The sequence below is a fragment of the Gossypium hirsutum genome, chromosome A07 (genome assembly GCF_007990345.1).
Source record: "Gossypium hirsutum isolate 1008001.06 chromosome A07, Gossypium_hirsutum_v2.1, whole genome shotgun sequence".
Taxonomy (NCBI): Eukaryota; Viridiplantae; Streptophyta; class Magnoliopsida; order Malvales; family Malvaceae; genus Gossypium; species Gossypium hirsutum.
Window position 1 is genome coordinate 68,856,347 of NC_053430.1, and position 25,378 is coordinate 68,881,724.

Genomic DNA, 25,378 nt, shown 5'->3' on the forward strand with positions numbered 1-25,378 from the left:
GACTAAATTCACATGCAATTTACTAAATCAAAGCTTAAAACTTTCACACATTCATATTCACATATAATAGTCATAAAATATGACGGCTAATTATTTTTATGACTTGATTTTGTGGTCCCGAAACCACTTTTCGACTAGGGTCAAATTAGGGGTGTCACATTACTGGTACGGGTCGAAGGTTTAGGGAAGGTTAAACATTTGGGTTCGTTCAAACGAACTCTGTATACCATGTATTCATCATGTTGAGAAAGGATTCTCTACCTCCTTCTCCTCTACTGACAGTTTCGGGTCTACTCTCGGATGGCACCACCCCTTCAGCGGGAGCAAGCATGTTACTTTCTACATCGTCTGCCACTACTCTATCGGGATCTATTTGCTATATGAAAACACACTTTAAAATTGTCAAGAGCCATCACACTATCATAATATATATGGCATGTATAGCTAGACTCAAACACATGCTGCGTAGCCCGAGAACTGATTAAATCGTAGTTCTGATACCACTAAATGCAACACCTCTTACCTGTGTCCAACATCGAGATAGGATACGAGGCATTACTAGACTTAAACATACACAGACACGTAAAATCGAGCCATAAAATTTCAACCAATTCAAAAACATTCAAACACATGCATATCATCCCTTATACGGGCCTACGAGGACCAAAACATACATCGAGGATAGTTCAGGACTAAACTGAGAATTTTCAAAAAGTTTGGGAAATTTTCCCTAATACAAAGTCACACGCCCGTGTAAGACAAGGGACTTGCCCGTGTACTCTCAACACAACTGTGCCTTCCGGCCGTGTAACTCTTTGACTATGACGCCAGCACCAATTTAGGGTCACACGGTCGTATCACACACTCGTGTGGCCAGACTATGTGGTCAATTAAAAATAAATGAATTTTTCATAAAATGGTGCAAACTTCACACGGCCAGAGTACACACCTATATGGGTAGGCCGAGCCTCTCACATGGTAGAGACACATGCCCGTGTCTTAGCCCATGTGTTTACTACTGGGCATACTGACTTGTAAAATTTAAGTGTAGGGGACACACGGCCATTCAACACGCCCGTGGGGCAGTCCGTGTTTCAAACACTGTCTAGACACATGCTCGTGTGTTTACCTATGTGGACCATTTAAAGGCTATTTTCCAAGCCAATTGTCACCCTCAATCATTCATACACTCAAACATATTTCATAGCATGCAACATGACATATTTAGACACTCAAATATTCAACATCATGGCACTTTCGCACCTTCATAATGTCATTCTATTACACATTCAATTAGTCACACCATTTCGAAGCGTTCCACACCAATTTCATGCATAATTAAATTTGTTACCATAACCTCAAATTACACATTCATGTCTATAGTCATCTTAAGTCATTAAGTCATTCCTTATTTCCTAGTACTTAATTCATTCCTCATTACATATCCATCAAACAAACCACATAGCATATCATCAAGGCATTAACACATGCATGCATGGATAATTAGACATTACAACCCAATAATCATTTATAAGCCATAACACATGGCTATTACAAAATGAATTATCAACATCATAGGCCTTCATAACTTGGCCAAATAGCATGGCACAGATCACAAAATGACCAAGTCCCCTATACATGCCATAATGACACAGATCACAAAATGAACAAGTCCCCTATACATGCCATGCTCAAAATAACAGTTTCACTATACTCAATATTCTTTTGATAGCATGATCAAATACTCCGATAGCTTCCAATCCCCGAGCTAGCTTGGTGAAACTACAAAGGATGGAAAGAAAGGGGGTAAGCATTAAAGCTTAGTAAGTCCACATACAAATAATATGCAATGATAGTAAGCAATTAACATGCAAAGGCATTGTAACACATACATAAGGATTATTCATCATTTAAACCTTCTGACTTACTTACCATATGTACATTTATACTTTAAAATATAACTAGCTCAAAATATAGCTAGAAATGGGTAAATCATGCTTCAAAGACTTCAAAAATACAAATAACTTTAAAAATGGGACTAGGGAGCACTTACAATCAAGCTTGAAATGTTGAACAAAACCCTAGCTATGGCTATTGAAAAATTCGACTATCACTGGGAGAAGATGAGCACATTTTTCACTTATTTTTCCCTTTTTATTCTTTTGTTTACCAAATGACCAAAATACCCTTTGTACCTTTCTTTCAACTTTTTCCTATGCATGCCTATTTTTGTCCAAAATTATAAAATTGGTCAAATTACTAATTAGGACCTTCTAATTCATAAACTTGTAACACCCCAATTTTTGTGATTTCTGGGATTTCTGTGAATTTTTTCAATGAACTTTAAAAGTTCTGTTTTTGATTGTTTGATGCATGTCTGGGTGTGTTAGTGGGCCTTTAGAAGGCCTAAGATTAAATTTAGTTCGAGGCAATTTCTGAACTTTCAATCTTAGAGAGAGAGGGTTCTAGCGTTGTGGACTTTTAAATTAAAGGTGGTAAAATATGGCACAAGAAGATCTGTGGTAAAGTGGCATGTGACGCCACATAGGTGTTTGGGAAGTGACGTGTGGAGGTTTAGGGGGAGACAAGGTTCAAGTCGCAAGGTAAGTTAAATAGGGTATTTATTTTTGTGAACAGGTAAGGTAGGTATTGGAACGTAGGTGGAACTCTGTTAGGAAGAGTTTGAGCTGTTCAGAGGATTGGGTAAGGGAGAGATAAGGGAGGAAATTTAGGAGCTGATCAAGGAGCTTGGTGTTGGCTAAATGTTGGACTCTTGAGGAGCAAGAGTTGGCCGGCCAAGGGTCTTTGGTATAGGCAAATTCGGCTAGGTCATTTAGTGTGGGGAATTTTAGCATTTGGACTTGGCGCTACCAAATTCTTTTTGTATTCTCGGGATTGGGTCTTCTCTTTTTCTTTCTTTTACTAGAAGCCAAAACCTACACCCTACACCTGTGCCAACTTCTCTTCTTCAAGAACCGAATTCTCTCATCTACTCCCCTCTTCTTTTCAGTTTTCTTTTCTTGTCGACTCTCATCTTCTTTATCCCTGTTTCCTCTCAAAACCAAGTACCTGCTGCCGATTACCCCTTGGCCAAACCTAAATCTTTCATATTCCTTTTCTTCTTCTCTTCATGTATTTCCCTCACATCTAGGAGGCCGAATCTTGCTATAGCCGAACCCTTTCCCTTTTTCTTTAAAAAGCCGAAACCTTCATACTTGTGGTGTAGAAAGCCAAATCTTTGGCTACTTGAACCTGTTTCTTCTAACTCCGGTAGATCGAGATTAATACCATAGATAAGAATACTCTTTTGGGTAGAACAACGATTGGTAAGTATTCGAACAACTTTCGTTAGTTACTTATATTTTAAGGAAAAGCCGAAACCCCTTAAAGGTGGCTAACGTTGGGACTAAGGGCATTTTTGCCTCTTTATTTTTGTTTTGTATGAACTAGCATAGACAAGGGGGCGTACAGCGAAGGGCTTGAAGGCTAACTCGGTTGGACATCTAGATCTAGTCCATACTTTGGCAGAAAGATAAGAACTTTAAGGTCTAAGGCTATGTTGGCCGAATATGGTAAGGGGACTAGTACGTAGTTTGTTTTTTATATGTATACTGACGTTTAACTCGATTGTAGGTAACTCGTGTGTAGATCTTGCCAACATATCGTTACAGATCAGGTGTGTAAACGACACCCACTTATAGACTAGATCGGCAAAAGCCGAAAAGCCAAAATGCCGAAGAGCCGGCGTTTTATGGACTTACGAGCGTGCGAGCACTCGTGAGATGGTTTGTTTGTTAATCTTGGTAATCTCAAGTGGTAAGATTGCAGACTGCGCAATTTCGTGCACTACGGTATATTTGGGCTTAATGGGACGAAAACGGGTTAATGGGCCAACGGGCCCAATTTGGTAAAAACGCTCGGTAAGTGTTTCTGTTAATACGTTAATGGCTATAATATGCATGGAAACCTTAAAATAGTAAATTTACTAAAATACCCCTAAGTATGACAATTACCATTATACCCCTAAGTATGCAAAATGACCATTATACCCCTAAGGTTAATTTTTTCTGAAATGCATGATAATCGGATTCTGTATGTTGTATGCTATGGCATGTATATATGTTGCATAGGATATGGGTTATATTGATGGAGGAAGCGTTCTGGTGGCTATGCCACAATTATCTGTTTCTAGTGGCTATGCCACAGATATCTGTTCTGGTGGCTCTGCCACAATATCTGTATCTAGTGACTCTGTCACAATATCTGTTCCGGTAGCCATGCTACAAATTCTGTGGTGTGTAGCGGATGGGTGGGTCCAGTAGTCTCCCCACATGGTGTAAGGTTGGTACAGGGGTGTATACGGATGGATATGGGTTGGGTTTTTTGCATACATGATATATCCGTTCGGTCTCTGTTATGGGCCTATGGGCTTCATTCTGAATTCTATATAGGGGTAAGGCCCAATTTAATCTATTTCTGTGGTTTGAACTGATATGGACTATGGTTGGATTATTTTATAAACTAAGTTTTCCAAACTCACCCCTTGTTTCCATCCATGCAGGTAATCCCCAATCATAGTGGACTTGGAGCCGTGAGGGATTCAAAGTGGCCACATGTTCTGCAAATTTGGTTTTCTTCATGTGTTTTGATCAGCACTTATTTTCTTTACTTACTTTGGGTTTTAAGTTGTAATAAGACCGCTTTAATTATTTTTAATTATTTAAGTATGTTTTGTTAGCTTAGGCATGATATTGATTTAATTGTTGAAGTTTAATAGCTCTAGGGCGCATTTTAAAAAGGTTACTTGATTTCAAAATATCGTGATAACATGGCAAAGCTTCCACAATAAAAATGTTTTCAAAATTAATAACCTTTTAAAATGGTTTTAAACGAATCGATTTCCAAGAACAAGCACTCGGTTAAAGTGTGGCAATGATTGTGTGCATGTCTAGGATTGGATCCGTGGAGAGCTAGGTACTTAAGTAGTCTAATTGACTCACCTCCTCTTTTGTGGCATCCTACCTTGTGCACAGCTTCTATTCACTTTATTCTATAACGAGGATATTAAACACTAAGAAAGACTTTAGCTAAAACATGTCTTTTTAGTAATGCTTCAATGTGACACGCTGAATTCAGTCGTAACGTCTGGGCCGATTTTAGGGTGTTACAAAACTAAAGCAATTTCATGCTTAAAGTTTCTAGAATACAAGTTTTGCATCTTATTCAATTTGGTCCCTAAAATTCAATTAGACATTTTATACATAGAATTTCTTCATGAAACTCTCACATAAGCATGCATTCATATCATAAACCTCATAAGAATCATATAATAATTATTTCTATCTCAGATTTGTGGTCTTAAAACCACTGTTTAGACTAGGCCCTAATTCGGGATGTTACAATTCCCACTATTTTTTTGAGCTAGGGTTCATGTATGAAATTTGACCCATATGTAACATGGTTGTATTTTGATGTTCAATAGAGGAATATGAATGTTTGATGTGTGATAAACATCTTTTGCGAAATGATTTTTAGTGAAAACACGTAAAAAGTACTTGTTTGTGTAAAAAATTAGTAGAAATTTGAAATAAAGGAAAATATGGGCTAATATGAGCTAGAATATGAATCAGCTAAGCTTGGATAACTAAGAAATTTCATGCATTTCATTTTACAAGCTTAGGGACTAATGTGTAAATAAGTGAAAAGTTAGGGGTAAAAAGGTAATTTTACCAAAGTATATGTTATGAATCGATATGAGTAATGTGTGTATCGAGAAAGTTAAATTTGGCATTATAGATCAAGAAAAACGTGATTCGAGCCTTAATCGGGGGAAGAACAAGGTTTACGAGGATTAGGCTCGTTTCTATCATTTTGTACTGAGGTAAGTTCATTTGCAAATAATGCAACATGTACCATTCTTTAAATGCCTGATATTACATGTATGGTAAGTATGTATATAATTAATGAGATGTTGTGCCATGTGTTTAAATGTTTACATTTCTATTATGAGTGATGCCTTAACTACTCCATGAGTATGTGATTGGTGCTATAAGCATTGAAATCGACACTACGAGCCAGTTCAATAGAAATGTGGTATCGAAGAATCCCGTTTGAACCTTAGGAATAGTTTAGGATACAAGTGACATGTCACTAGGAATTATGTAATCTGAACTAATTGAGTTGTGTCTGAGTTCATTATATTTGTGACATTCGAACTCATTGAGTTGTGTCTGAGTTCGTGATATGTATGACACATGTTTTGGCATCCAGGTACTGATCTCGTATATGCTATTAAATGGCAAGGTAGTCTGGCATGTGTTACAGATACCTGACGGCCTGTATGAGCAGTCCCATGAGTAACTCTTAAGTGAGCAACATGTGGTCTGAGATATGGAGCAGCATTGGCTACATATGAGGCACTTAGGTGCAAGTTTCCTATGTATCTCATAGTATTCCGAGTATTCAACAGGTAGTTCAAGAGAAGCTCAATAAGCGATCTTAATGATTTCACCAAGACAAGAAAGTAAGTTATTATGTTCAAGTGGCACAGGTATGTACATCGAACTCATGTGAATGACATGAAATATGATGAGCTTACATCGAACTCATGTGAATGACATGAAATATGATGAGCTTGTGGTAAGAACATGCATACATATATATATATGAGAAATAAGTTCATGAGATTTGATAAAACGCAAGGTGATGTTCGTTATGTTAAATACATGATTTATATTGGTTTAAGATGCATATTATTTGCTTGTGAACTTACTAAGCTTTATGCTTACCCCCTTTCTCTTCTATCTTTTATAGTTTCACCAAGTTAGCTCAGGGATTGAAAGACGTCGGAGGCAGGATCACACTATTAATTGAACATTTGGGTATAGCTAGCCTTATTGTTTTGAATATGGCATGTATAGAGTCTTGGCCTTTTTGTTATGTGTCATATTAATTAGCCAATTGTGTTGGCTTATGATGGTATCATGATTATTTTGTATATGGCTATGAGAGGTGGCTCATATTGATTATTCTAGGTTGTAGCCCTATTTATCGATGCATGCATGCAAATGTGTTGATGCTTTAATATGGTTATGATTGATTGTGGTTGATGAGTATGATGGATGGCATGTACATTTGGTAAATGAAATATCGTTAATAAGTATGCAATAAATGTGGTGAAAATGTGTAACTTAAAGATAGGTTGATAAAGAGGATACATAAACATGAAATTGGTTTGGAATGTCATATGAAAGTATGATAATTTGAATGGGTGACATGTTGACTTTACTAAGTCATAGTTTACTCATGAATGTGAAAGTTTGAGCAATCAAATGTGCCATGTTGCATGCCATGAAGTGAGTGTAATTTTATGAGTGCTTAAGGGTGGCAAATGGCTAGGAAAATAGCCTAGAAATTGTCCACACTATTAGACACACATGCATGTGTCTAGGCCGTGTGTGACACACGGTCTGCCATATGGGCGTGTGATCCGGATGTGTGTCCCCTACACCCTAATTATGCAAAACAGAATGCCCAGTAGTAAACACACGGGCAGAGACAAGGCCGTGTGAAGGACATGATCTTAAGACATGGGTGTGTGCCCAAGCTGTGTGAAGTCTACACCTAATATGTCGAATTTAATTCGCCACATGGTCTAAGCACATGGGCGTGTGACTTGGTCGTGTGACCTTATTTTGTGGATCACGTCATAGTCAGAAAGTTACACAGGCTAAGGACACGAAAGTGTTCCAAGCTACACGGGCGTGTGACTCTCTAAACAAGAAAATTTTCTTAAGTGTTTTAAAGGTTTCGAAGGTTCTTAGTTTAGTCTCGAACCTCTTCTGATGTATGTTTCGGGTCTTGTTGACCATTATAAGGGACAATTTGCATGTGATTGGATGAATTTGATTTGGACCAAATTTTATGACTTGGTTTTTATATGGATGTTTATGTCTAAGTCTGGTAACGCCTCGAACCATATCCCAATGTCGAATACAGGTAAGGGGTGTTACACTATGCATATTTGTGCAATTGTTTGAAAGGGGTAGGACTAGGAACATTGCCTTGGTTTAGCTGTATCTTTTGTATGATTACGCCTCAAATCATCCTTCTATTGTTCGCCATTCTAATAAGTAAGTTGTGTTTTGGTGAACTGTGTTTGCATGTAAGTTTGTCAAAGTGCAAACTATCTTCGTTTGTATGTTTGTTATGTGTGAACTGTGTTCAAAAATTTGTCTGTTAAGTTATGGATACCCAGTTAAGTGTGTTTGATGTCTTACCTAAGATAGGATCTTGTTTACGTTTAGAGTAAGCAAGAATGCCTCCCCATAGAGTGAATGCAAATCGTGTGAATGAAACTTGCAACCCCTTAAAAGCTGACCAGACTTTAGCCACACAAGAGCAACCTTACAGGGTAAACATCTTGGAGGATGACATGGAGCCATTAGCGCAAGCAATGATTGGGGCTTTTCAGTGAGTTGCTGGTACCAACACTGCACTTGCGAACCGTGGATTTCCACAGGAGCATCTGTGAGCACTAGGTGGAAAGGAATTTAGTACTGTTAAAGGATCTGATCTTACTAAGGCTGAATATTGGTTTAATGGTTTTAGGAAAATCCTTGAGCAGATGGCGTGTTCTGACGAGGAGAAATCAGGATGCCCTATGTCCTTACTCACCGGTAAAGCCCATCGTTTGTGGAATACCATAAAGTAAGGAACTACTGTGAACTAGTTGACATGTGATTTCTTCTTGGAAACTTTCAAAATAGAAATTCATGAGTTACCAATATTTAGAAGCTCACAAGCGTGAATTCATCAACCTTGTGCAAGGTGAGCTGTCTATGGCTGAGTACGAGGTGGAATATCTGTGACTAAGCCAATAAGAGAAGGACTGTTGTCAAAGGTTTCGCTTTAGTCTACATCGTGATATTCAAATCTACCTAGTGACTCACACTACTGCAAACTTCGATGAAATAGTTGACAAAGACAAAGTTCTTAAGGAAATTAAGGTTTCACAAACTGAAGTTGGAGCTGCAAAGCAAGTTTTTGGGTGGGTGTCCAAAAAGGATCAAGATTTGCGAAATTTTGATAGGAATGTTAAGGGAAGTTTCAAGTTAATTGTTCGTGACAATGGAACGCATGATAAATCGTAATTTATACATGTTTTTATCCCATGCTTAGCACATTTGTGGATGGTTTCTCCTTAGATTTGGTGAATTTGATGCTCCTAATTCTTTAATTTCATGTTTTATACTTAGGTGAGCAAAGGAGAGTAAAAAGAGCGAGAAACGACCCACATGGGAAATCAACACGGCCTGCGCTTCCTCACACGGGCGTGTCCCACGGCCGTGTCCCTTTGGCAGGATCGAAGCATAACTTACACGGGTTGACTACACACCCGTGCCTATTCAACAGCCTTGACCACGGGCTGGAGTAATCACACACGGGCGTGTCCCTGCCAAGCCCAAGTATAACCCTATTCGAAAAAGGGCAATTTTAAGGGCTCTTAGGCATTCTAAAGCCTATTTAAACACTTGATGAGGCACTTAGGAAGGAGATGCAGAATAGGAGGCAAGGAATTACTCAAGGGAAGCCGATTAGTCCATCTCAGAAGTCAGATCCATCATCAAGACTAAAGATCTCCTTTCAATTTCCATTCAGGGGTTTTGGGTTTTCTTTATGTTTTGTATTCATTATTCTTTTGAGATATTTTCTTCTATAATTATGAACTAAACCCCCTAAATACCTAAGGGGAATGAAACCTAAGACAGATCTTGTTATTATTATCTGAATTATATGATAAATATTTGACTTATTCTTAATTATGTGTTCTTAATTCTTGTTTTAATATTCCAGGATATTGATTCTAGTTAATGCTCTTATTTAGAGGAGGAATAGACCCTGTGTAAGAGTAAATTTGTCATAATTAAGCGGAGTTGATTGCACGCCTAGAGATAGGGTGATAAGATTTTGCCGGATTAGGGTGAAACCCAATAAGAGGATCCATAGATCGAGTTACTGGAACACTATGTGTTAATTAGAAAGAGATTTCAATTAATCAACCTAGGGTTAGACATTATTAGTCTCGAGAGAGATAATAGGGATTTCTACAGATCAAGTCAAATGAATAAATTGTCTGATTCAGAATCAAATAACAAGTGAAGTCTAGGTGGATTTTTCCTTGGGTATTGTCTTAATCAATCGAATTTTCCCAAAAGTTTTCCCTCAATTTCTCTCTGTGCACTTTTAGTTTAGTAATTAGTTTAGATGACCAAATCCCTTAATTTTTAGGCTAGATAATAAAAAGAAGGTAATTACTAGTACTCTTGGTTCCTTTGGGTTCAACAATCCGATCTTGCTAAAGCAATACTACTGTTCGATAGGAACACTTGCCTTCATCGTGATAATAGTTAGTTTCAAGAAGGATTAGTTATAAATATTTAAAACCTGTCGCGAATATCACGTATCAAGTTTTTGGCATCATTGTCGGGGAACTAGGATATTAGGAACACTCAATTTTTATTACTTTAGCCATTTTACTTTTATTGCAATTTAAATTTTTATTTTTCTTCTCTAATTCTTCATTTATTTTCTTCTGATAGGTTTTTCTAGTTTATGACCAGAAGAAATCCGTCAGGACCATTACTGTTTGATAGTGAGATCGATCGCACAGTTCTCAAAAACTGAAGAGAAATAAGGCGAAGCTTACGATACATAGAGGAAGAGCAAGAGGATGATACTTCAACCACAACCGAGGAGATGGCTGAAAACCAAGAAAATCTGCTACCTCCTGCGATTGCTGCTACTCAGAATCCTTCTCCACGCACTATGTATGATTATGCTCAACCTTCTTTAACAGGAACTGAATTGAGCATAGTTAGACCTGCTGTAGCTGCAAATACTTTTGAACTGAAACCTAACACAATTCAAATGATATAGCAATTTGTTCAGTTTGATGGTTTGCAAGACAAAGATCCGAACACTCACTTGGCAAATTTCTTAGAATTTTGCAACACTTTTAAAATAAATGACGTTTCTGATGACGCCATTCACCATCGGTCGTTTCCCTTTTCGTTGAGGAATAAGGCTAAACAATGGTTGACCTTATTACCACAAGGGTCAATCACTACTTGGGAACAAATGACTGAAAAGTTTTTACTAAAATATTTTTCGCCGACTAAAATAGCCAAATTACGTAATGATATCTCTTCTTTTGTGCAGTGGATTTAGAAATACTCTACGATGCATGGGAGAGAAACAAGGACCTCTTGAGAAGATGCCCTCACCATGGGTTACCACTCTGGCTACAGGTTCAAACATTTCATAATGGTCTAAATCCTTCGACTCGACAGATGATCAACGCAGCCGCTGGCGGAACTATCAATAATAAGACACCTGAAGATACTTATGAATTTATAGAAGAGATGTCACTGAATAATTATCAGTGGCAAGTTATGAGGACAAAGCCAACAAAACCAGCCGGCGTTTATAACGTCGATTTAGTCACCATGCTCTCTAATTAGGTAGAACTCTTGAATAAGAAAATTGATGGTTTTCTTAGTTCTTCACAGGTTCACCCAATAATGCAGTGCGAAACAAGTGGAGGTGGATCGAGCAATCCAGATTACCCACCCTATGGCCATAACATAGAGAACGAGCAGTTAAATTACATGGGTAATAATCCTCGATCTCAAAATAATCCTTATGGTAATACTTACAATGCAGGTTGGAGGAACCACCCAAATTTCTCATAGGGAGGCCAAGGAAATCAGCGACCACCACCACCTCCAGGCTTCCAACAACCACCCTACCAACAAGAGAAAAAGCCGAACCTTGAAGAGATGCTAACAAAATTCATCTCGATGCCAGAAACTCATTTTCAGAATACCGAGACAGCACTTAAAAATCAATAAACGTCAATCCAAGGGCTCGAAACTCAGATAGGTCAGCTTACTAAATTGATATCTGAACGACCACAAGGTAGCCTACCAAGTAACACTGAATCTAACCCAAGGGAGCAAATCAATGCAATTACCATTCCAGATGAGGAAGGGTTAGTTGCACCTGAACCAGAATAGAGGCAAGAAACTGTAGTAAGTAAAGGAAAGGGTGAGGTGGACCATAATGACCAAAAATCGGTAAGTAAAGAGTACAAACCCCATGTGCCATACCCAAACACGATAAGGAAAGACCACACAGAAGAACAATTCGGTAAATTCCTTAAATTATTAAAGAAGTTACATATTAACTTACCGTTTATTGAAGCTCTTTCGCAGATGCCAAACGCAGTCAAATTCTTAAAGGAGCTTTTAACAAATAAGTGGAAGTTGGATGAGGCGTCGCTTGTGGAACTAAATGTGGTTTGCTCAACCATACTACAGAATAACCTGGCCAACAAATTAAAAGATCCAAGGAGTTTTACGATTCCCTGTTTAATTGGTAGCCTAGATGTAAATAATGCCTTGGCTAATTTAGGGGCTAGTATCAATATCATGCCTTACAAAATGTTTAAACAACTAGGTCTTAGGAAGCCCAAACCAACTTGGATGAGCATTCAATTGGCTGATAAAACCATTAGATTGCCTAAGGGTATCATTGAAGATGTTCTTGTTAAGATCAATAAATTTATATACCCAGTAGACTTTGTTGTTCTAGACATGGAAGAGGATAGTAACGCACCTTTGATTTTAGGACGACCCTTTTTAGCGACTGCTAGAACCATTACTGATGTTGGTATAGGTGAACTCACACTTCGTGTGAGAGACAAAACAATCACCCTTCAAGCTCGTAATTCGAGTAACACATCAAAAATTGAAGGTGGTTGTATAAATTATTCTACTAGTACTGATCATGTAGTGAAACCCTCTGTGTAGGAAATAGTTTCGAAGAACGCATATGAGCCGTGTTCAAACAACAACAAAGGACCTATCCATAAAGAGCGAAGGCTACAAATCGAGGAATTGGATGAATGGCGAACACATAGACCAAGGACACACGATAAACCAAAACCACACCATGACGAGCTCAATGACACACCAAATCAACTTAAGGTTAAAGATAAAGTACTACTAGATGCAGCAGACCCTCGTATTGCCACTTCTGAACCTAACGAAGAAATTCCTCTCACAGTACTCAATATTTTTCCCATATGGTGCAGTCGCGGTAACTCAAATTCGGCACTTTTAAAGTAAACAATACTCGTCTTAAACCTTATATTGATAAAGTTGATAGCAGGGATGAGGAGTGTAAACTCCTCGAGCTACTATGATCACACAACAGAGAGGTAAGTCAAGCTTAAACTATAAATAAGCGCTTCTCGGGAGGCAACCCGAGCATTAACAGTAATGATTTATTTGAATTCTAGTTTTTCACATCTAACTTACTAACTGAGTCCTGAAACACAGGGTTTTCCCATCCACACAGCCAGGCACACGAGCGTGCCTATGGCAGTATGAAAATAGGGAAAAAAAATTTCTCCATCATGGGATGCGATAAGTCGCCACGACCGTGTGACATGGCCGTGGGTGAAACTGTCAAAACAACACAGGCGTAAGACACGCTCGTGCCTTGAAATCATGGTTGAAACTAAGAATTTAACACGGGAGTGCGACACGCCAGTGTCATTCACCCGTGGTCGACACTGTCGATAAGAACACGGGTGTGGGCTATCAAACATGGGCGTGGGAAAAGTGAACGAAATAAGACACGGCCGTGTGCCCCAAAATCTATATAAACGCCATCATCTCCCTCCCCAAAAATCCCTAATCCTAGCCGCTGCAACTCCACACGCCCAAGGAACACGGGCGTGGGGCGAATGTCAGACGCACTTAATTTTAAAATTCGTGAAACACACGGCCAAAAATTAGGGCACACAGGTGATTGTGTGATTCGTAACAAGTAATGAAGATCGAACCTAGACTAACTATTATCACGATGAAAAGGCAAGCGCACCTATCGAACAATAGTATAGTAATGGCAAGACTGGGATATCGTACCCAAGGGAACCAAAAGTACTAGTAATAACTATCTTTTTATTATCTAGCCCAAGAATAAAAGGGGTTTTATTTGTTTTAATTAACTAATTATCTAAACTAAGAATGCACAGAGAAAAGAATTAGGGAATTGCTTTTGGGAAAATCGATTGACTTGAGACAATACCTAAGGAAAAATCCACCTAGACTTTACTTGTTATTCTGGCTCCGAATCAGACGATTAATTCATTCAACTTGTTCCATAGAGATCCCTAAGTTATGTTATTTTCCCTATTCAAGACTAATAATGTCTAATCGCTAGATTGAATAACCGAGACTTTTCTCTAATTAACACTCTAGGGTTCTCCCTTTACTAGGTTTCACCCTAATCCAGCAAAAGCTTGTCACCCTGTTTCTAGTCGTGCATTCAACTCCACTTAATTATGACAAAAGTACTCTTAGACAGGGTCTATTCCTCCTCTGAATAAGAGCATGTCTTGAATCAGTATCCTGGGATATCAAAACAAGAATTAAGAACACATAATTAAGAACAAGTTAAATATTTATCATATGATTCAGAAAATAATAACAAGATTCTTCTTAGGTTTCATTCCCCTTAGGTATTTAGGGGATTTAGTTCATAACTAAATAAGAAAACATCTCCGAAGAATAAAGAATGCAAAACATAAAGAAAACCCAAAACTCTTGAAGGGAAATTGAGGAGAGATCTTTTGTCTTGATGATGAATCTGACTTCTGAGATGGTTCAATCGGCTTCCTTGAGGTAATTCCTTACCCCCTTCTCCGTCCTCCTTTTTCTCCTCTTCTAGGGTGTATTTATAGGCTTTGGAATGCCTACAAGCCCTCAAAAGTGGCCTTTTCCGAATTGGACTTAACTTGGGCTTGGCAGGGACACATCCGTGTGAGTCATGCTCCAATTCTGCGAGATTGACACGGCCGTGTGGTTTGCCCGTGTGAGGAGGTCCAAGCCTTGTTGATTTCGTACTTTGGTCCATTTTCTCCATTTTTGGCCCATTTCTCGTTCCCTTCACTCTCCTATGCTCTCCTAAGTATAAAACATGAAATTAAAGCATTAGAAGCATTGAATTCACCAATTATAATGAGAAGTCATCCATAAAATGCATTAAACATGGGGTAAAATGTGTATAATTTACGGTTTATCAAATACCCCCACACTTAAGCATTTGCTTGTTCTCAAGCAAAATTCTCAACTCATAATCAAAATAAATCGTTCTCAACTTATAATTTCTATCAATAATATCTCAAATTAATCCATAGGTAATCATACATTAAGACTTTAAATAAAAGAACATAAAAGTTTCAATCATTCCAAGTTGAGCATTTTATTCCGAAAACATAGGTGTCTTCCCTCATCTAAGTAATTACTTTTAATTCAGAATATCACAAAGTTTTACATCCTAACTAAAGATTCACTCAAATCACTCGAGGTGTTTTAAGGACAATAAAGGAAGTACTCAATAGTCAATAATGGAAAGTCATTACCATAGGCTTGCATGAAAATCAAATCTCCACCACTTTAATTCAAAATGATACTTCAATCAAAAGGTCTTTAAAGGGTTGTAATGAGGCTTGGTTAGGGAGTGTGGTCACAAACTGAAAGAAAGGGTTAGAATCGAGATTGAATTGAAAAGTTGCCTAACTAGAAAAAGAGTTAATCTTCACTTGCATACAACAAAGCTTCTCTCAGAACATGAAATTACAGATATGCATACATAGTTGTTCTTTTTTTTTTTAAGAACAAGTTAAATAATATAGACTAAATATCAAGAACAAAACATAGCTAGGAAATCTATTCAACTCAAATCTCGACAAAAATAGGGATTAATTTAGAGGATTTCAACAATAATGAGTTAAAGGTTAATATTTAGGGTAATAGAAGAAATGGTTTGTTAGGCTCAAGGGGATTTACTAGGGGTTAATCGTGGAGGTATGCTTTTCATGGCATGAGTGGGTTAATCCTAAGTGTCTTAATCATTTTGATATATCAAATCAAATGGTGTGGTCTCGACATGCATAATCAAGCAAGTTCTAAAATAACAGTTCAATACTGACGCACTCAAAGCAATAGTAAAAGTGAGCATGAAAGGATGAATAGATGCTCAAAAGGCTCAAAATTCTCACAAAAATTATGGCTTTTTGATGTTTAGACTCGTGAATTCCAATTCAAAGTAATACTTAGACTTGGGGAAACAACCTAAGATTTTAAATTCTTAAAAATCAACTCATCATGCTTGATTCTCTATTGTCTTAAATTTTAAATAATCAATGCATAAATCCCTATGTTTTAATTTAAGATATATCAATCAAAATCATAAATTAATTAAAATTTATCCTAAATATGATATAAGAGTTTTTTCAAGAGACCAAGATGATTATTCAAGGATATTTCTGATAATGAAATAAATACCCCCCACACTTAAGATGTACATTACCCTCAATGTATAAAGATAGATAATAGAGTATAAGAATAAGATAGGGAGAGAAGTGAAACTTCCTGTATGATGAATTCCTCGAACTAGAGTTTTGGATAGTGATCGGTTCGAGAATGGAGGAGGATACTCCGGCGGTCGTAAAGGTTCATTAGGCCATAAGTCCTGCGCCAAAAGAATATTATATCTAGTGGTAGCTATGGTCGTGGTCGAGCAAGACATGGCAGTCGTGGAGAACCTTTCTCGGTGGAGTTTTAGTTCCTATGTGAGGATGAGCTTAAAAGCTCTATATAACTGGGATAAAATCAGGAACTTTTTAGAAGTTAGTAGAAAGAATAAGTACTCGAAAAGAAATAACCGAATTTTATAATAAAATTCTAAATCTGCTAAAAAATAAAAATAAAAATAAAAAATAAAAAGTAGTTTAAAAAAATTAAAAACATAAAATAATAAAATAAATATTTCTAAACATCTTCATCACTGGATGGTTCGCGATGAGATGTGGACCCGCGGAAGATGGCACTTCCTTCTTTTTCTTCGAGGCTGGTACGATGATTTTCTTTCCTCTTGAAGATGACATGGAAGGCACTAAGGGAAAGAGATTGAGCTTTAAAAACAAAGTTCGAGGCTGCACACGGGCGTGGCAGGAGATACAACCGTATGGAAGGAAGATGGAGGGAAAAGAGATGGGAAAGTGAGGATTAATGTAGGGGAAGTGGATTTTAGGATGGTTTGGGGGTTGAGGAAATGAGAATCTGGGGAATGGTGTCTAGAATAGGGATTAGGGAGTGGAGAAGGGTAGATTTCGGCTAGGGTTTTGAAAGGAGGAAGAAGATGAATAGTGGTTTGCTTATATAGGGGAGGACCACACGGCCTAGGGCCACGCCAATGTACTCTGAGGGTGAGCCCTTGTTTTTTGAATTTTACGATTTAGGTCATCCTCGGCTACTATCCCACGCCCGTGTGTCTTGGGCGTGTGTAACACACAGCCATGTCGTACGGTCATGCCGAGCTTTGTTCACTTCTCCCACCCCCGTGTGTTAGGGTACCATGCCCGTGTATTGTTGTCCATGACTTAATGGCAAGGGCATGTCTCCAGCCCATGTTGAAGAAATAGAATCGAGCCTTACCCCTGGCACACCCGTGTTCACCTATCAAGTTCACCCACGGCCATGTCGCATGGCCATGGGGATTTATCACATCCCATGTTTTGGGGAAATCATGTCCTGCTTCCATACAGCTGTATCGCACGACCGTATCTCTTCCCCTGTTTGGACACGGCTTTAAGAACGCCCGTGTGTCTGGTCCTGTGTGCTGAAAAACTTTGCAATTCAAAGATAAAGTTAATCATTTAAAGTGTTAGAAATTAAAAATAAAGAAATCAAAATATGTCAGTGCTCGGGTTGCCTCCCGAGAAGCGCTTATTTATAGTCTAAGCTCAACTTACCTCTCTAGTGAATGGTCAAGGTGGTTCGAGGAGTTTATACTCCTCATTCCTGCTATCAATCTCATCAAAATAGGGTTTTAATCAGGAGTTGTTTACCTTAAAAGTGTCGAACTTAGGGTGACTCACTTCTACCGTACCGAATGGAAAAATACTGGGTACCGTAAGAGGGATTTCCTCATTCGGTGTGGTAGTGACAATATGGGGATCTGCGGTATCTAGTAAGACTTTATCTCCAACCTTAAGTTGATGAGGAGAGGTGTCGGGCTTATTTTGGCATAGTTTCGATTTATCATGTGTTCTCGGTTTGTGTGCTCGCCATTCATCTAGCTCCTCTATCCGTAGCCTTCGTTCTTCATGAATGTGTCCTCTATCATTTTTGGAACATGGCTCGTGAACTTCTTTGAAGCTTAATTTCTGCAAAGTCATATTGTCAGTTTTAGTATATTGGTGTGGACTATTACCTTCAATGTTTGATGTGATGCCAGAATTACGAGCTTGAAGGGTGATTGTTTCATCTCCCACACGAAGTGTAAGCTCACCTGTGCCAACATCAATAATTGTTTTAGTAGTTGCTAGAAAGGGCCTTCCTAAAATCAAAGAGGTGTTATTATCATCTTCTATGTCTAGAACAACGAAATCAACGGGGAATACGAACTTATCTACTTTCACGAGTACATCTTCAATAATACCCCTAGGGAATCTTATAGTTTTATCTGCCAATTGAATGCTCATCCTAGTTTGTTTAGGTTTCCCAAGACCTAGTTGCTTAAACATTTTGTAAGGCATAACGTTAATACTAGCCCCTAAATCAGCTAATGCATGACTTATATCTAAACTACCAATTAAACAAGGAATTGTAAAACTCCCTGGATCTTTCAATTTGTGGGGTAGCTTATTCTGTAGAATAGCTGAGCAGACTGCATTTAGCTCTACATGTGATGCTTCGTCCAACTTCCGCTTATTTACTAAAAGCTCTTTTAAAAATTTCATTGTATTTGGCATCTGCGACAAATCTTCAATAAACAGTAAGTTAATATGTAATTTTTTCAAAAGTTTGAGAAATCTACCGAATTGTTCGTCTGAGCGGTCTTTCCTCGTCGCATTAGGGTATGGGACACGAGGTTTATATTCATCATTCACCATTTTGTTTTGACTTACCTCACTTTTACTTTTACTCACCACAATTCCTTGCAGCAATTCTGGCTCAGGCGCAATGAATCCTTCCTTATCTTGAGTACTAATTGCGTTGAGGTGTTCCCTTGGGTTAGGTTCAGTATTACTTGGTAAGCTACCTTGTAGTCATTCAGAGATTAGTTTGGATAGCTGGCCTATCTGAGTTTTGAGTCCTTGGATCGATGCTTGTTGATTTTTAAATGATGTCTCGATATTTTGGAAACGGGTTTCTAACATTGATATGAATTTTGAGAGCATCTCTTCAAGGTTCGGTTTCTTATCTTGTTGATAAGGTGGCTGTTGAAAACCCTGAGGATTTTGTGGCTTTTGATTTCCTTGACCACCTCAGGAGAAATTTGGGTGGTTCCTCCAACTTGCATTATAAGTATTACTGTATGGGTTATTTTGAGATCTAAAGTTATTGTTACCCATATAGTTGACTTGTTCCTCTTCGATTGTGGGATTGAAGGATTGATATTAGGTATGCACACCTCCTCCACTTGAGTCACACCTCATTACTAGATGTATCTGCATAGAACCAAGTAAACCATCAATCTTTTTATTGAGAAGTTCTACCTAATTTGATAGCATAGTAACTGAGTCGACGTTATAAACGCCGGCTGTTTTTGTTGGCTTAGTCCTCATGACTTGCCACTGATAGTTATTCAGTGACATTTCTTCAATGAATTCATAAGCCTCTTCAGGTGTTTTGTTGTTGATAGTTCCGCCAGTAGCTGCGTCAACCATTTGTCGAGTCGAGGGATTTAGACCATTGTGGAATGTTTGTACTTACAGCCAAAGCGGTAACCCATGGTGAGGTCACCTTCTTAGTAAGTCCTTGTATCTCTCCCATGCATCGTAATGTGTTTCTAAATCCATCTACACAAAAGAAGAGATATCATTACGTAATTTAGCCGTTTTAGCCGGCGATAAATATTTTAGTAAAAATTTCTCGGTCATTTGTTCCCAAGTAATAATTGACCCTCGTGGTAACGAGTTCAACCACAGTTTAGCTTTGTTCCTCAATGAAAAAGGAAATAATCGAAGATGAATGGCATCATCAGAAACGCCATTGATTTTAAATGTATCGCAAAATTCCAGAAAGTTTGCTAAGTGAGCATTGGGATCTTCATCCTGCAAACCATCAAACTGAAAAACTGTTGTATCATCTGAAGAGTGTTAGGTTTTAATTCAAAAGTATTTGCAGCTACAGCAGGTCTAACTATGCTAGATTCAGCTCCTGTTAAAGAAGGTTTAGCATAATCATACATAGTGCGTGGAGCAGGATTTTGATTAGCCACAATTGCAGGAGGTAGCTGATTGCCTTGGTTTTCAGCCATCTTGTCGGTTGGGGTTGAGTGTCGTCTTCTTGCTCGATTTCTTCGTCAAAAAGTAATGGTCCCACGGGTTTCTTCTAGTCATAAACTCTAAAAACCTGCCAAGAGAAAGAAAAAGTACATTAATAAATAATAATAGTAAAATTAAATTAAATTGCAAGAAAAATAAATGGCTAAAGTAATAAAAATTAAGCGTTCTTAATATCTTAGTTCCACGATAATGGCGCCAAAAACTTGATCACGTGATTCGTAACAAGTTATAAATATTTATAATGAAGATCAAACCTAGACTAACTATTATCATGACAAAAAGGCAAGCGCACTTATCGAACAATAGTATAGTAATGACAAGACCAGGATATCGTACCCAAGGGAACCAAAAGTACCAGTAATAACTATCTTTTTATTATCTAGCCTAAGAATAAAAGGGGTTTTATTTGTTTTAATTAACTAATTATCTAAACTAAGACTGCACAGAGAAAAGAATTGGGGAATTGCTTTTGGGAAAATCGATTGACTTGAGACAATACCTAAGGAAAAATTCACATAGACTTTACTTGTTATTCTGGCTCCGAATCGGATGATTTATTCATTCAACTTGTTCCGTAGAGATCCCTAAGTTATGTTATTATCCCTATTCAAGACTAATAACGTCTAATCCCTAGATTGAATAACTGAGACTTTTCTCTAATTAACACTCTAGGGTTGCATTAACTCGATCTATGGATCCCCTTATTAGGTTTCACCCTAATCTGACAAAATCTTGTCACCCTATTTCTAGGTGTGCAATCAACTCCGCTTAATTATGACAAAAGTACTCTTAGATAGGGTCTATTCCTCCTCTGAATAAGAGCATGTCTTGAATCAGTATCCTGGGATATCAAAATAAGAATTAAGAGCACATAATTAAGAACAAGTTAAATATTTATCATATGATTCAGAAAATAATAACAAGATTTGTCTTAGGTTTCATTCCCCTTAGGTATTTAGGGGATTTAGTTCATAACTAAATAAGAAAACATCTCCGAAGAATAAAGAATGTAAAACATAAAGAAAACCCAAAACTCTTGAAGGGAAATTGAGGAGAGATCTTTAGTCTTGATGATGAATCCAGCTTCTGAGATGGATCAATCGGCTTCCTTGGGGTAATTCCTTACCCCCTTCTCCGTCCTCCCTTTTCTCCTCTTCTAGGGTGTATTTATAAGCTTTGGAATGCCTACAAGCCCTCAAAAGTATCCTTTTCCGAATTGGACTTAACTTGGGCTTGGCAGGGACACATCCGTGTGAGTCATGCTCCAATTCTGCGAGATTGACACGGCCGTGTGGTTTGCCCGTGTGAGGAGGTCCAAGCCTTGTTGATTTCGTACTTTGGTCCATTTTCTCCATTTTTGGCCCATTTCTCGTTCCCTTCACTCTCCTATGCTCTCCTAAGTATAAAACATGAAATTAAAGCATTAGAAGCATTGAATTCACCAATTATAATGAGAAATCATCCATAAAATGCATTAAACATGGGGTAAAATGTGTATAATTTACGGTTTATCAAATACCCCCACACTTAAGCATTTGCTTGTTCTCAAGCAAAATTCTCAACTCATAATCAAAATAAATCGTTCTCAACTTATAATTTCTATCAATAATATCTCAAATTAATCCATAGGTAATCATACATTAAGAATTTAACTAAAAGAACATAAAAGTTTCAATCATTCCAAGTTGAGCATTTTATTCCGAAAACATAGGTGTCTTCCCTCATCTAAGTAATTACTTTTAATTCAGAATATCACAAAGTTTTACATCCTAACTAAAGATTCACTCAAATCACTCAAGGTGTTTTAAGGACAATAAAGGAAGTACTCAATAGTCAATAATGGAAAGTCATTACCATAGGCCTGCATGAAAATCAAATCTCCACCACTTTAATTCAAAATGATACTTCAATCAAAAGGTCTTTAGAGGGTTGTAATGAGGCTTGGTTAGGGAGTGTGGTCACAAGCTGAAAGAAAGGGTTAGAATCGAGATTGAATTGAAAAGTTGCCTAACTAGAAAAAGAGTTAATCTTCACTTGCATACAACAGAGCTTCTCTCAGAATATGAAATTACAGATATGCATACATAGTTGTTCTTTTTTTTTTAAGAACAAGTTAAATAATATAGACTAAATATCAAGAACAAAACATAGCTAGGCAATCTATTCAACTCAAATCTCAACAAAAATAGGGATTAATTTAGGGGATTTCAACAATAATGGGTTAAAGGTTAATATTTAGGGTAATAGAAGAAATGGTTTGTTAGGCTCAAGGGGATTTACTAGGGGTTAATCGTAGAGGTATGCTTTTCATGGCATGAGTGGGTTAATCCTAAGTGTCTTAATCATTTTGATATATCAAATCAAATGGTGTGGTCTCGACATGGGGTAAAAATGTGTATAATTTATGGTTTATCAACGGGCGTGCCCTACGACCATGTGCCCCAAAATCTATATAAACCCCTTACTATTCATCATCTCCCTCCCCAAAAATCCCTAACCCTAGCCGCTGCAACTCCATACGCCCTACCTACCACGCCCGTGCATCGCCTAAAACACTATTTCTGACGACACAAGCTTCTCCCTTCTGCGTTTGTTTAGTCTTTTCTCTCAATTCTATTTAAATATTTTGCATATTTCATGTTTTCTCTAGTCCATTTGACTATTTTAAGTGAATATTAATAGTAGAATAATAGAAATACGCATGTTTGTCATTAAAGAATATTGTCATTTTTCATACTACATTCATCCATTTTTCTTGTTTCCATGGATTTTATGTTTACCCACATACATTCATGCATTAGATTTTCCGGTCGTATTATTCTCATAGCCCTATTTTAATGACTTGATATAATTGCTTTAGTTGTTTTAGATTTGTTCTCTTCATTTAGTACGCGAGTCTCATGAAATATTCCTAATTAGTTTTGTTTTTCCATGCTAGTTTTGGGACGTATTGGTTGAACTTCGACCTTTCAATGCAGGTACAATGTCATCCTCATGTGGTAAGAAGACCGCTACCTGCCTCAAAAAAAAAAGGAGCAGCGTCATCCTCGGGTCCTACCGCAGAAATTAGATACCCATTCCTCCAAGTTGCCTTGGGACCCCAAGAGGAATTATATTAGATATTACGGGCCCGACCCCTAGGTGTGGGCCGCTGCATTGACCGGGCCGCACTGGAACAGAATCATTAGGCTGACGCAGTCCGATCCCTCCTAACGACTAACTCGTCGGGGATCTTCTTTGACATCATTGAGCTGACTTATCTCAAGTTCACATTGGAACTCTGCTCGACGTTCCATCTTCAGACTGTCATGACCAACTTCGACGATCTTGGAACGGTCCAATTCTACCTTGGTGGTCTAGTGTGCCAATTGAGCGTACTCGAGTTCGAGATTACACTAGGGCTGTACACGAAGGAGTTCATGGACAAAAATGAACTCGACAGCCTCCACCGCCACATCCACTACTCTCCCTCAAAGTGCTGGAGGGACCTCGTCCCTGCCTCGACCACCTACGATCCTAGCCGCTCCAAGGCATCAGCTCTCCCTCCATCCTTGAGGTACCTACACGCCCTCTTGGATCACACTTTAACTGGAAGATGATAGAGCACCGGCGTCATCACCACCCACGACACCTACTTCTTATGGAGCATGGCGAACGGGCACGTCCTCGACATTGCCTACTTCACCGCCCTCGCCATCCACCATCAGACGATGCGACATCGGAGGGGGTTCATCTCTATCGGGCCCTATGTGACTTGACTAACTTGGTACTTCGGGCTCCTTAACATAGTAGCACAATCATCCTCCCTCACTCTCATGGAGCCCCGCCTCGGAAGGATAATTTAGAAGATCATAGGTAAATCAGTCGGAGGTGAAGGGATTGATTTGATCGGAATTCTGTAACTATCGAGTTAGAGATCGGGTTGCAGGGCACGACATATATACCCGCAACTGTGGGTAAAGACGAAGGAAATATCACTTATGTATGGTCTTCCGGCAGATGTCCCCACAGGGCATCTCGAGTATGCTAAGTATGAGGATGATCGAGAAATGACGTAGCACCTACCCTTTTTAGTACCGCCTCATCTAGTCCACCGAGGAGAAGGACACAGAGGACATTACTGATGATTTCCCTCCACGACATGAGGACCCACCATCTCAGCCACTACCCATCCATTGTCCAGTTCATGCGGCGGCTTCATACTCTGACATCTCTGAGCATCTTACTCGATTTGAGCAGCAGTGTTTTCAGCATTCTGATCACATTGATGCTACACTTCATCAGATTTGTCAGCACTTCCACATCTCATCGCCACCAAAACCTCGCGAACCATCCAGCGATGACGATGTTTAAAAACTTTTTATTTATTATTTTTATTCACTTTTATCTTTATTTATCTTATTTAATTACTTTTTATTTCATTTTCCTTTATTATTATTTTAATTTTAGTTTTTATAATTTTTATTGAATATAGTTTCGGCTATTTCATTACGAATAATTATGCTTCCTTATATTTCTTAAAAAGTTCCTGATTCTATCACAGTTATAAAGAGCTCCAAAGCTCATCATTGCATAGGAACTAAAAACTCCACTGGCAAAGGTTCTCTACGACTGCCATGTCCTACTCGACCACGACTATAGCTACCACCAGATATAATATTCTTTTGGCGCAGGACTTATGGACTAATAAAGCTCTACCACCACCGGAGTATCCTCCTCCACTCTCATCATTGCCTTGGCCAATTATTCTTCATAACTCCAAATCAAGAAGTTCATTCATCATTCAGGAAGTTTCACTTCTCTCCCTATCTTATGATTATTTAGCTATCTTTTTCAATATATCTATCTTTGTACATTGAGGGCAATGTACATTTTAAGTGTGGGGGGGTATTTCATATCATCATTAGAAATCCCTGAATTTTGTCTTATTCTCACGTGAATCACTCATAT

The 25,378-nt window shown here is 38.2% G+C and overlaps 2 non-coding genes across 2 annotated transcripts; one reads left to right on the forward strand and one right to left on the reverse strand.

The window, feature by feature from the left end:
- Positions 1-11,187: 11,187 nt before the first annotated feature.
- On the reverse strand, positions 11,188-11,293 carry LOC121204442 (small nucleolar RNA R71). Its single transcript, XR_005899367.1, has one exon. It is a non-coding gene; the product is annotated as a small nucleolar RNA R71 (small nucleolar RNA).
- An 8,572-nt stretch (positions 11,294-19,865) lies between these two features.
- Positions 19,866-19,972, forward strand: LOC121204306 (small nucleolar RNA R71). Its single transcript, XR_005899234.1, has one exon. It is a non-coding gene; the product is annotated as a small nucleolar RNA R71 (small nucleolar RNA).
- The last annotated feature ends 5,406 nt before the right edge of the window (positions 19,973-25,378 follow it).